This window comes from Ischnura elegans, chromosome 1, assembly GCF_921293095.1.
Source record: "Ischnura elegans chromosome 1, ioIscEleg1.1, whole genome shotgun sequence".
In the NCBI taxonomy this organism is placed as follows: Eukaryota; Metazoa; Arthropoda; class Insecta; order Odonata; family Coenagrionidae; genus Ischnura; species Ischnura elegans.
In genome coordinates this window covers 98380081-98394473 of record NC_060246.1, presented here as the reverse complement: position 1 = coordinate 98394473, position 14393 = coordinate 98380081, and positions in this window count along the sequence as shown.

Genomic DNA, 14393 nt, shown 5'->3' with positions numbered 1-14393 from the left:
TTGCTAAATAGTATTTGTACCTTGCATTGCTTTATTTTAAATATCACGCATTTGCTCATGGATTGGAATTAAGCTGCGAGGGAGATTGATGAGCAAAAAAAACCAAGTGATGTAAGTACATATATGCTAACACTTTTTTTGTGTAAGGAAATATAATTGAGTTAAAACTGATGAGGTCTTTTTTACATGTAACTTATGAATAGGAATGGGTTGTTTTTGTTCTCGGTTTCAACGGTTCTTGAGGTCAGAACAGTAACTGGGACCAATGAGAGTCTACTAAAATAATGGTATGGAGTTTGAACCTTGTGCTCCTCTGGGTAGGAGAAAAATCATCTCAAAGGCACTGGTTCCAGATCCGGGTTCTTGGTTCCTATTCCTTTTTAGCACTTCGATACGCTTAACTAACAATTGCTTATAACAATTTTCCTGCAAAAGAAATACAGAATTTCAGTTGATTGATCAACTTTATAATTAACAAAAAATATCCCAAAAATACTGCTTCTAGGTTCATCTTCCGTTATTTGCCCTTACACATGATAAGTTACTGGTTAGATATGACTGTTGGTGTGCATTAATGCTAATCTTGTTTGATATAGTGGCAATGTTGTTCTTTTGATCATCCAATAAGGAAAAAAATCATCTTGAAGACACCTGCTCTTGGTTCCTGTAACTTTTATATACTTAAGTAACCATTGCTTATGACAATTTGTTTACCTTTACAATATTGAGGTAAGTTACCAATGCTATGAATGAGTAAAAACTAGGTATTTTTGTTATCCATGGCAGCTAAACAACGACATATGCAATAAATAGTTGGCTCTGCCTCATTGAAAGTGACACACTGTTGTCGAATTCAATCAGGGTAGATAAGAAGCTCTGTGGAAAATGAAATGTTCAGTGGCGGTCCAACCTTATGTTTTTTACTTCAATTAGGGTAGGTGGAAAGAGTATAGAAAAAAAGCACACTATGCTTGGTGGCTTGCCAAACAAAGGATGTTTTTATGCAGTAGTGGTCCTTGGTACTATTTTGAAATAAGTGGACCTTTCAGAGGTTATTCTTACTAAGTACAGCCTTATGTCAGATTTTTTTCTCCTTTTAAAAGGTAAGTACATTTCAACGCAGAAAGCAGACAATAGGCAACTTAAAATCAGCGTGTAGGTAAATTTATTACGTCGAAATGGCATTAGTGCAACCATATTTCACTAACACATTAATAAGTAGTCACTTCATAGATTTACTGCTGTGAAAATAGCATCAAATTAACCTTCAGTTTTACATAAAATCCAAATAAATATGCAGCAACATAATTTTTTTGTCGATATTAACATCAATGTACTCAATTTAGAAATGAGAGGATCGAAGACTGCAGTGCTAAACCCACGAAGCTGTGGCGTTCTTACTGTCTGCGAGGAAACATCCTGAAACATTATACGACTCTCAGAGCCGGCTTCGAAGTTGCCGTATTTAGAGTGTATGTGGGGGAAAAAATACGGTGAAATTTGAGGCTTGAATCACACTGCGAGAAAAAACATGAGCAGGGGTATCCCTGTAAGTTGCCCCGCTTGACTTCAGCCGTTGTCGGCGAAGGACTAGAGCCGTATCCAGAAACTTCACTACTGCTAGATACGTCATCAGATGATGACGTAGCCGCTAAAGCGGCCGAGCACCGCTACGATTACCCGCTGCAAAGTCTAGTGAGGTCCTTGGCTTCTTTTATCTCCACTACGAGATGGTATCCCTGTAAGTTGCCCAACTTGACTTGAGCTGTTGCTGTGGTGGACTACTTCTCACCCTCCGTCCCAATGCTTTGTTTGCTTTTTGCTGGCGTGGTGCTCAGCGAAAAGAGAATGAGCGGAGCGGGTGTGCATTATGAATAGCCAGCCGTTTAGGGGAGGGACGATAACCCAGCCGTTCAGTGGGCAGTCAACAGCTGCAGAAGGCGGGGAAAAACGTAAACAAATTCTAATGAAACCATTTAAGAAGATAGCTCCTGACATACCATACGACACTAATAGTCAATTTCAAATATGCCCTTTTTAGAGCAAAACTGACGTCCTGGAGGCGGAAAGTGTGCGAGATCTGAGGCAGTGGCGTAACCAGGGGGGTGGTCCGGGGCGTCCGCCCCCCGAAATATAAAAGCACAATCATTTTTCTTCATAAAAGAAAGTGTATCTACCCGGCGAGAATAAAATACAAGGAGTGTTACAGCACAGGGACCTCAATTGTTTCGTAAGAAGGCCTCTCCTAGTAATTTGGGAGATCTATATAGCCAGGTAGTAACAAGATGAGACGACCGCATAGCATCGGTTGCCAGATGAGAATGTTTATACGGTGATTTCAAAAGGTCTCACCGTGATTTTCGGGAGAAATCAAGTACACCAGTATTCGACAAATCAGAAATCTGTACACTAGGGCGGATCGCAAAAATCGATTTTTTTCAAATCCATCTGGCCCAATGAAAAAAGTTGCGGGACCGATCAAAAATAAGGCCTGAAATTTTTCAGACCTCCACGAAAACCCCTGACCCTCGCTCAAATGCAATTTTGGGGGGGAGGATCAAAGTTCGAAAAATATAATATTTAATGGTCATTCCCTAAAGATTTTGCCGAGTTACTGCTCATTAACGAGAAAAACGAATTCGCTTATCTATCCGTTCGGTCTAATATCTCTCTTAATTTATCGCTTCTGACGGACCCGGGATAAAACCCGGATCCTTCCAAAGATATCTATTCCCAAGCAATCTAAGCCTATCGAGCAACTTTCGAGTCCAGCGGTTCCCAGTCTAATTCGCTTAACTACTGGGTAACGCTGTCTGTAGGACTGTAGTAGTTTTTGACGAATCGCGCAGCTTTCCTTTGTATTTCATTCAGTTCACGGATTAAGTCTTTCTGCACCAGATCCCAGGGGCGTAGCCAGGATTTAAGGCTAGTTTTAGGCGCTACTAATACTGGGGGGCTTGGAGGTATTTCATACCCGCCAGGGTAAGCGGGAGGTACGGAGGCCTTCCGCCGGAAAATAATTAGGATGAATGGTTCAAAATGGTGATTTTTACGGCCTTATGAGGATATTTTATTAATCCTCACACTGTTCTATAAGCAATATTAATCCAATTAAGTAAAATAGGCTCCGCAAATGAACATTGTTTGAATCCGATGATAGAATTTCAAAGTCAAGAGTTATCTATCACTAAGGTCGCGATAGATGACAGCGTCGTTAGCCAATAAACTTATTTTTCTGCTGAAATATATTAATATAGAGGTCATTAAAATATAAAATGAACAAAAGGGGGCCGATTACGCTTCCTCGTGGGACACCTGATGTCACTTTAACTACATCAGAGCTAATTCTGTCAATAACTACTTTTTGTTTACGATCGCTAAGAAAGTCGCTCACCCAGTTCACTACTGTTTCGTTTAATCATATAATCACAGTAATTTTTATTTAAGTTTGATGTGAGGTATCGTGTCGAAAGCTTTCTTAAAATCTAGAAATAATACGTTAACTTGTCTTTTCGATTCACCATATCTGAGAACGTCGTGGAGGAAGAGCTTGGGCTGTGTTACGCATGATTTACCCTCTCGGAAGCCGTGCTGACAGCCATGGAGGAAGTTACGACTCTCCAAGAAAGTCATATTATATTCCTAACGACGATATGCTCGAGTATCCTGCCTATAATTGATGTTAATGAAATTGGAAGATAATTTCCTGAAACTTTTTTCCTTTTTGAAAATCGGTGTAACGCTTGCAATTTTCCAGTCTAGAGGTAACCCGGACCCGGAGATTTACTATTCTTATCAATTTTAGTTGTTTTGTCATCCCATCGCGTTGTAAAGAGTTGTTGTTTCCATCGGTTCCTCCAGTGGCGTATAAGCGTTGCCTCGAGGTCGGGTTGGGGTCCCCCAGACCCCTTCATCCCCCCAAAGCATATTCCTAGTTACGCCAATGGGTTTCTTCAGTACATGGAATGCCTTAATTAAATTCAGTATAGTCGTTAGTGTATACACTTTCGAAGTGAGAATTTAACGTGTTAGCCTTGTCATATTTAGGTGCAACCAATACCGGAGTGTGTGGGGGTATGGAATACCCAGCAGAATAAGTAGTGGGTACGAGATTAATAAATAGTGTGGTTTCCTTTATTTTTTTATTGCCTAAATCGAAAGATTATTTCTCCTGGAGTACGCATTTCACGCTCTTAGATTTTTAAATGACGATATCTATTTTTCGCGATTAAATGAAAAGTGAAAATTTTCAAGCGCGCGAAAACGCGACGGCAAAGTATGAATGCCGGGAAAAGCCCGTGTGACGTCATTCTGGTTCCCGTTGTCGCCGTGTGATGTGACCTAGGGGCGAAGATATCCTACGCCGCTGCTAGCAGGTAGCGCTTGGCTTAAATAAGGATTATTAATACCCTATCAAACGAAGGAAACTTTCCGACTATAGGCAGTTTTAATAGGCGATTATTAAGAGATGTTTCCCTGAAGTCGGTGCCTCATGCATGCATTGGTGATCTCAGACGATGTAAAACTCCTGTCTACTTGTATAGAAACTAGGTCCCTGTGACGTCACGTGGAGTGGCATCGCATGGGCGCCAATCTGGCCTTTTTCAAATGAGGATAAAAATTGACCATTGGCATTCGTCTAAACCGGTATTTCTAAAACCAAATAATTTTTATATTATGAATACACTAATGGTGGGTAACGAATCGCAATCAATGCTTTTCGTTTTCTTTGATGAAGGAAACTACCCTAATGCTAGGGTAAATAGTTCAAAATGGCGAGTTTTACGGCTTTCTGAGGGATATTTTATTAAACCTTACACTGATCTGTTAATATCAATCTCATTAAGAATAATGGATTAAACTTAAAAATTTCGCTGAGCTCGGGGGGGGGGGGGGGGGGTTATCCCCCAAAAACCCCCCATCGCTGCACCACTGGTGCTGGCACAACTAATCACTTGTGCTGGCACAGCCCTCGAGATTACTCTGAGGTATGCAAAAGCAACCTGAGGCAAGCCTCTCCCGCTTTCACTTCGTCTCCTGTGGCGGAAAATGTGCGTAATTTCACCGATCCTGCAAAACACTCACGTATATTTCCCGCGAGACAGCTTGCGTGACATAATTCTCGAGAGGTTGCGTGACTCTTCTCGCCCGCAGAATCAGTGCATGGGGATGGCGACCAGAGACGCAGGTAGGACCCATAGTAGTTTATCCTAATCAGCCGTTTATCCCTGGTTCGTGATTCCCCATTCTACTGAATTATCTTCCCCGGAGGTTCAGAATCCCAGGAAAACGCTCGACTGCTTAATTTCTTCGATAACATCGGTGTCTATGATCACTGATGGAACAAACTTGAAGATTTAATATGCTCAAGGGACAATTTTTGAAGAAATAAATACCCGAAATTTAATTTAAAAGGAAATATAATTCCCAACAAGCTCCGATAAGTTTTTGGATTGTTCGACTGCCTGAGGCTATCTAGCGGAAGGAGAGCCAAGGAGAAATGGGGCGAGTACAGAAATTATATTTAAAAACGTCATAATCGCAAAAACCTTTTTTCAACACATTTTTTGTAAGGTAAATTATTCGTGTCATCTCAAATAGTCTTGTCATTTGCGACTTTGCGAAAATCGGTGGTTACATCTTGAGTCACGTTGATAACAAGTCCTCGATTTTTTCTGAATTTTAAAAACGTAACCTCTGTTTACTAATGTTAACACTAAACCTTATTTAATTTTTATTTCAAGGTACGGGACATTCGAAAAGGGCATAATGGCTAGCTAGAGATTCTGTTTCGCTTGTTACTTTTCTAAAGATAAATCTTCACGGGTATTACACCGAGTCAATTATTCATATAAAGCTGCGCGCCATGTCGCAGCAGCGGATATTCCTCAATCTTTGGGTTCTCTTACTGCACGCTGTTTTTTATAAGTGTTTACGCAAAAATAATTCAAGATTTTGAATGGGTTGACAGGTTAGGTCGGCCTTTGGGCTAACGTGAACGTGAGATGGAAACAAAACCAAAGCGTAGACTATAATTTTTTCCGCGGATATTACGTGGCTCGATTCCTGGTTGGATGCAATAGCTCCAAGTTTTTTAAATCTAAAACTAGGGAATTGTAACCATTGCGACTCCCGTAAAATGTAGATTAGTGACATATGGGTCTACCGCATTTTTGGGGATTTTGCCTCTCGTGTTTTACTATGCTGCGTTCCGATGGCTGAGGTTGTTGTCATCATTAGGATGTAAATTGATTGACAATGACGGCATTGACGTAAATCAATCTGATGACCGAATTAAGACTATTTTTTATAATAACAGTTTTATTTTAGTGGCAGCAGTTTTATTTCGTCACAAAAAAGAAATTGAATAAAATCCATCGTCCGATGTCGCCACATCTGTTGATATCCTAAATACAACGGCTACATGAATGTATGATGGCCTAAATACAACCCTATGATACCCTAAATACAACGGTTAACTACAGATAGCCGATAAATTCATTAACACATGAAAAATTCAAAAGAGAAGGCTTCTTGAACAATACAGAGCTGCCAGTCTCACGTCTATGATATATGAGTTCACCAGATTTTAGTGGCTTCATTGTGATAATTTGAAGCTGAATTAAACCGAAAATTTTTTTGTGCAAGTTCCTTTTGAGAGAGAAAGAATATAAGTTTGTGGAAAATGTTTTTTGATATAATTTAATTACTTTTACTGGTTATTAGCATATACACATCTCTTCAAGCATCGCAATTTACATAAATTTATACTGGAAGTCGCTTTAAATATCACCTTGCTTAAACTTTTTGCTAGTTTTAATTCAGAAGTAAGCCAAACATCTTAAGCTGTATGAAAATCCAAATAATTTATTGAATCCTCTGTGGAGTAGCAGGGAATCCTCTGTGGAAAAGCAGACCGGAATTTATATGGCCACTCAATTAATATCTGATGATTATGAAGGTTGATTGAGGTCCCTCTCCAGACATACATACTTAAATGAAGTATAGTATTGTCTCACACAGTAAGTTTCCTGACATTGACATTGGCTAACAAAACAAACAACTCCTGTCAACATCTGTCCTAATCCACTACTGGTTGTAAGCCGACTTGCATATACCTTTTGATGGTTGTCATTGGTAAAATGGGCACCGTAAAAGTTTAATATAGTTAAAAGGTCAGATTAATATCCATAATGTTTTCCCATTTGTACCCTCATGAATGTGGGTGAAGATTGTATTATGAAATCTTTTCATAAAAAGGAGACAGTAATTCAAAAAAGCCAACTCAAAATTTACCAAAATCGGCTAAAATAAAGTAGAATTAGTCAGCATTTAGGGCATTTCAACTGAGTGAACAATGCGTTTTATCTATGACTCTAATTGGTGCACTTGGTGTCACAAAATTTGGCACTCCTCTTACACCTATTTTCGTAGAAATCCATAATAGTCCCCGCAATCCCAATACATTCCTTAGAAACCCAATAAAACGCCTATGCTTTGATACCTGCATGTGCGGCGCCTTGGATCCGCCAAGATGTCTGAGGTAGATAGCATTAGAAGATATACCTAATTTGAAATTATGGACCGCGACGGGGGTGCGGTCACCGAAGGTAAGGCTGCCGTGACTGATGGCGGACGGCTAAGAAGGGTCAGAAGGGGGTTGGCTCCTTGGAGGGGCGGTCAACGCCTTCCACGTCTCGGGGAGGGAATTTTTGTAAGTGCGGCTATGTCGCTCCTTCTTCCAATCTGTATCAAGCGTATGAGGATCTCAGTGTGCCATTTTTATGTCTTCCATCGCGGCATACTTACCCAATTAACAATACAATAATGAAGGAATGGGATACATCTGCTGAGAAAACCACTATCCCAGGGGCAACTGTGACTCTATTTCTTCGATATAGTTACATTTCATAATTTCTGCCAATACGGGTGATGAACTTCACTTACATTACTACTAAATATATAGATGACTTATTGAAACGTATGGTTATCCGATGGGTGTACACTGTACATTGTACAAATTTACATAAAAACTTCACTCTACGCAACACGCATACCCCCCAAGCTCGCGATCTGTTGATATTTTCCGTGTGGCTCTGAAAGAACTCAACGTAGGCCAAGCACGCAGTCTTCGATTCTAACGGCTCCCAGCCTCATTCGCTAAAAAGCTGCGTTTTTGACGAATAGCGGGGCTTTCCTTAGATTTTTTGAAAAATTCACGGATTAAAGCACTCTTCGCCGGATCCCATTGCACTGCCGCGTCTTCACGGCGCGGTTTGACGGGTGAAAATTCCTCTTTTTCATTTTTCCATCGGAAAACCTTCCAACACCATGATTAACGAATCCATGCTACTTCAAGACTCGGCTAAAAATATTTCCTCTACGGGTTCCCAAAATAAGCTTCAAGTTATAGTAACTACCAGATATCAGACCTCATCTCAATCCTTCCTGGTAAATCAATCCATAACATCTATAATGATACTTTGGCGTCCTACTAAAGAAATGTTCTGCCGTGGATTTAATCGTTGTATAGGTCTAATGAGAAGATTTCAACGTCTGAATCTGTCAATTTCGAGGTAAATGACAGCGCCGTGTGAATTCAAAATTTATTCCCGAATAAAAAAGTTGAATATTTACAAATCAAGCTTAAAATTTTCTTATATTCCCTGTTTTACAAAGAAAACATTACGAGGAAGTAGTAGCCAAAGAATAAATTAGAATTCCATGACATGGAGATTGATGAATTTATTCGGCGAACGTTGCAAAGAGCAGCAAAGATTTCTAATGGGAGCGATTGAGAATATACATTGGGGTGGTTTCCTATAACTTTTTTATTGCCTAAATCGATTATTACTCCTGGAGTACGTATTTCACGCTTTTAGATTTTTAAATGACAATATCTATTTTTCGCGATTAAATGAAAAGTGAAAATTTTCAAGCGCGCGAAAATGCGACGGCTAAGTAGGAATGATGGGAAAAGTCCGTGTGACGTCGTTCTCGTTCCCGCTGCCCTTCTGTGAGGTGACCTTGAGGCGAGGCTTGAGCGCTGATACGACGCAGGATGCTAGCAGGTAGCGCTTGGCTAAAATAAGGATTATTAATACCTTATCAAACGAAGAAAACTTTCCGACCTTAGCCAGTTTTAATAAGTAATTATTAAGACATGTTTCCCTGAGCTCTGTGACTCATGCATGCATTGGTAATCTCAGACGATGTAAAAATCCTATCTACTTGTATAGAAACTAGGTCCCTGTGACGTCACGTGGAGTGGCATCGCATGGGCGCCAATCTGGCCTTTTTCAAATGAGGATAAAATTGACCATCGCCATTCGTCTAAACCGGTATTTATAAAACCAAATAATTTTTATATTATGAATACACTAATGGTGGGTAACGAATCGCAATCAATGCCTTTCGTTTTCTTGGATGATGGAAACTACCCTATTACAAAACTAAAGTATTCAATTTATTTAAACTACGATTTCGACGTTTTCTTATGCTCCAGGTGAATATTAAGAATTTATTCGGCAAAAGTAGTCATCAACGGGCAAATACGAAATTTCACGTGGACATTTGAAAAAAGTAACGAAAAAATATAGGAAGCCCAAATATATATTTCGTAACTTGCATTTGAATTGAAGCATTGAACAGAAAAAGCAGTTGAAAAATACAGTAGTTACAGAAATAATTTTCAAAGTTGGTAAAAATATTTTCAATTTTCCTGATAATGCTAAGAAATTTATTAGGAGTAAGTAAATTTCATGATGATTTCTGTCCAGTACACCATACCTAATTAAGAAGCGCAAACCTGATGCCATCCATCAAAAATTCGCATTCATATGAAGAATTAGGCTATTATATTACAAAAACTCAGCGGCTGTTTCTCAAAACCTTGGTATACGGGATTATATCCGGATAAATTCTGGTATAATAATAACAACATTAATATGTAGTTAATTACAATTAAATAAATTTTAATCAGTCAAACTTTCAAAAACTTCAGGATCTTGCTATCCCACAAGCTGTTCCAACTTTTGCTATTATTATCATTATTTCGCATAGCATCGTGAGCAGTTTAATTTAGTATTTGTTTCACACTTTTTAATTTCTTCTTAAATCCAAACATTTTTCCTTCCAAAATAGGGAAAAACATTCTGAGTAGTCAACGGGAAGTAACCTTTTTTGGAGACCAACCAGTTTCCCAGACGGAAAGAATGTCCACCACCGAGATTATGAGCACTTGACGTTTGACCTGTGGGAAAGAAGTGAGACAAATGGGCTAAAGAAGTGAGAGAGGGAACAATTGAGACAGATTCAAACTACTGAATTTGAGGCCAATCAGAAATGATGAATTTATTGGATTCAGACTGTATTTTGATTGTCATTTAAAGAATACGAGCATCAAGAAATATACTGTGAGCTGACCATGGTATTAAATAATTTTTTTGAATCGTCGGGGTACTGATTAGCCCCTATATCTTCGTAGCACAATTATTTTGAGGGTTGATTTTTCAACAGATATTAAGGAAATTAATGCCTACAGCGGTTAAGAAAAAAATAATGCGGTTTTTACAATACAAACATACCGAAGGATTTATATTCCATTTACAACTCTAATAAAATCGTTTTTACCTATGGAAATGTTGTTGGGTCCTAGTTCTCCGTATTTTTTTCTCCCGTGAGCAAGGAATGTGAGGTGTAATAAATAAGTAGGTGGGGACCAACTGGAGCTGGTGGAGAAGGTCAACTATTCGGGCAACAAATTATTGGAACAAGTACGCAGCAGTAAGGTTACCAGGAAGAGAATCGCGCCAGGAAAGGAGGCGTTTATGAAAGGAAAGATCTGGTCAGGGGATCGATAGGTATGAGTATTGGGAAAAATCTAGTAAAGAGTGGAATCTGGAGTATAATATTTTACGGTGTGGGAACTTGGACGTTGAGGAAAGAGGACAGGAAAGACGGGGGGCGATCGAGAGGAGGGTGTGAAGAGAAATGGAGAGGGTGACGTTTGTTAGTGTGTGTGATTTTTATTCCTATTGTATTCATATGATTCATATTGATATCACATTCTATTGTTGTCTATTTGGATTATCACCTTTTTGTTTGATAAGTACAGTTGCCTATTGGCAATGTATTGTGCTTCGTGTATGTTATTTACGTATCAGATAGTAACTATGTTCTTCGCTTTTTTATGAAGGTTGGTTACAAAGAAAGATGTAATGTGTTCTTTTTCTATCGCTCTGTTCCACAAGATAGGTTGATAAGTGAGAATCGATTTAAGAATTGTAACAAAGTGGGCGGAGTGGAAGAGGAATGAAGAAATGCTAGATATGATTGGCGGGAAGCTAATCTGGGGAATTTAATGGAGGGAATGAAGAGCGGGGCGCGGGCGTTAAAAGTCGTGCGAGAGGGAAGAAGGGAGGTACGGGGTAGATAAGCGAGGCAGTGGGATGAAGATAATATGGGCCCATATGTACAAAAGAGTATTTCTGTTTGTCTGTCCGCTGTTTATTTCCATACGGTAGCACGGATTGCAACCAAAGTTGGTACGTAGGTGTATCTCATGCCCAAAAAGCCCGTAGTGCACTTCTGGTTGTGTCCGACTCGTCCTTTGCATCGTTTTCTCATTTGTTACGCTAAGTCATACAACGTCTGTGGTTGGGCATCCTGCAGGGTAGGCACACCTCTTGACACACTCTAAGGGAAAAAACGAGTAAAAAGATAAAGACGTGGATAGACTTATCTATAAATTCTCTTAGTGAAAACCTTTTTGCTGGGTTATGCGTTCACAGGACCTTTTTGGTCTGCGAAGGTACGGACACATAATGATCAATTTTTTGGAGTGAAGTATAAGCTGATCCCTTGCGCGGTGAACGGAAACAGTTTTTTTCCATTGTTTGCTGTTACAACTGTATACCATTATCTTACTTTGTTCCGTTACGTAAAAATCCTGCTGTGCGACCAAGTTCCAAATTTCCCATTCCTCAGGGTACTATCCTTCCCGATCAACGCCGGGTGGCCTGCTCGTGTATAAATAATGGAATGAAAGGATATTGAAGAGGGAAATTCAATTTGGATTTGGGGGTGGTCGAGGTGATTAGCAAAATGTTCCATGCAGGCATACCACTATCGGCGGGATATATACACCGAATGGGATGGATGTACTCAACCGCGATTTCCCAACAGGGAACATATGCCGGCCTGCATGCACTACGCCTTCCAACAACCTATAGAGCCTCCATGAAAATTCTATAATAATCTATTTCCATTGTAATTCATTTCCTCGATGTCAATGACGTGGGGTCTTGTAAAATAGGCTTGAAAACAAGGTAACACTGGCAGAGTTAGATTCGTTAGTAGCACAGCACTTGTGTATAATCGGTCTGATGCGTCATCGACTGCATTCATGTCGTGCAAGCGCGCTATAATAGACCGAACAGTAATCCGTAAACAGCCGCAACAGTAGTCGTGTAACGCCTAGTATAATTTTTATGAGTTTAATACCTCAGTTTATTAATGAAGGTAAGAATATGAGATGAACGGAAAAGGATTACACGGAAGCATTCGCATTCGTTACGCATTTTTCTAGTCCACCCATATGGATCGACGAGTAGGGAATCCCATAGACATCCATTCCCCGCATAGTACTACCTCCACCCACACACTCTCTCCTCCTTATCTCCTCTGATTAGAATAGTGTAGGAATCAGGGGCGGTCTGGCCAGCTCGGCTGTACAGCGATCGCCTAAGGGTACTCGCATAGTGAGAAGGTAGAGATCGAGGTGGAGATAGACGTAGAAATGGATAAAGAGGTGGAGGTAGAGGTAGTATCGCATCAAGGTTCTTAGAGTAAAGGTTGCCTCATTCGCGACTCGGGCTCACATTGGCTTGACGTCACTGTAGACCCAACTTCCAGCGCCATTTCAAATTCTAGCCTTTCCGCGGGCGTAACTGCTTACCATAGCTAGTTTTTGAAGTTACCCTCTATCGAACACTATAAGCCGAATTTTAAATTGAATGCCGATTAATGAAAATAATGATGTTAAGATTTAAAAAAAGATAAATTCGTGTATTCAGACGCTATAATTTCCTGATGAAGTGATGAAATGGGAAGGTGTGCGAGTTAATTCCGTGTCCCCACTTCATTCCTATTGCTCTCAAAACACTGTTTTCCTTTCTACTACTTCCGCAATATAATTTAAACTTAGATTAATATGGCTGGGAGGAAAATACGCAAAAAAAGAATTAGTTGCTTCAAAAAATTACAGTTCCGCCACTTTTGAAATTATGCTCGTTTTCATTCCTCGCCGGGCTTTGAAAATATATAAGATAAAGAAAATTATGCAAGAGGACATTGAAATCCTTTAATTCAATGGGAAGAAAAAAATAAGCATATAGAGTGAAAAGAGTTGTAAATTTACCGTTATTACCATTTTCAAATCATTCGTAATAGGAATTCAAAGTAATCATACGTTAAGCGAAAAATCATACAGATGAAACGGAACTAACTTCAATATTATGCTGAGAGAAATAAGAATTCCCCGGTAAAATAATTTCTAGAAATGGAAAATGAACCACCAACAATTGCCGTTATTGCCTAAATTAATAAACAATTTTGCGCAACCGTGGCCTCGAAAATTTCTCAATAGCTCTCAAAGGCATACGAAAGGACTCAAATTTACAGACTTGGTACAAGAAATTTGTTTACCTGATATCTTACCATTGGCACACGATGTTACTCAATGCATACGAGGTAAACGATGAATTTGCAAAACAGTCCTTGCATGAATGAGTGCGCAAAATATTGAGTTCAATTTGCCTTAATAGAGAAGAATTCCTGATTTTCCAATGAAATAGGGACATCTAAGTTCTTGATTACGAAATTTTTAGCATATCCACTTAGTTTGTCTGACTGATTCACTTTCACCACTTTTTTCAGGTGTGGGGGGCGAGACACGGTCAATGATTCGATTAGTTAATATATATACAATAAAAGATTTTTCAATTTAAGCATCCGCCTGTGATATGAAGGCCTGTTTACACGGTACATTAACACGAACGGGTTAATGTCTAAATGTATGAACGCGAGAATGAACGCCAAAATGCACCGTGTAACCACCCAACTTGTGCGAATGCATGCACAGAAAATAGAACCTGTTCTAATTTGGCTCATGCATTCGTACATGTTCCGGTCCACAAAAATCATTCACGCAAACGTATTAACTCGTACGTGTTAATGTATCGTGTAAACAGGCCTTGAGACATTCCGTCCAGCTTTCTTCGTTTTCGACAAGCTGTTGGAGCTCGTTGCCACAGTACAACGGGAGCCTGGCATATCCGACGATTAAAGGCGCCCTTCAACCACAAAAAGTTCGTCTTATGAGTAGTGGATTA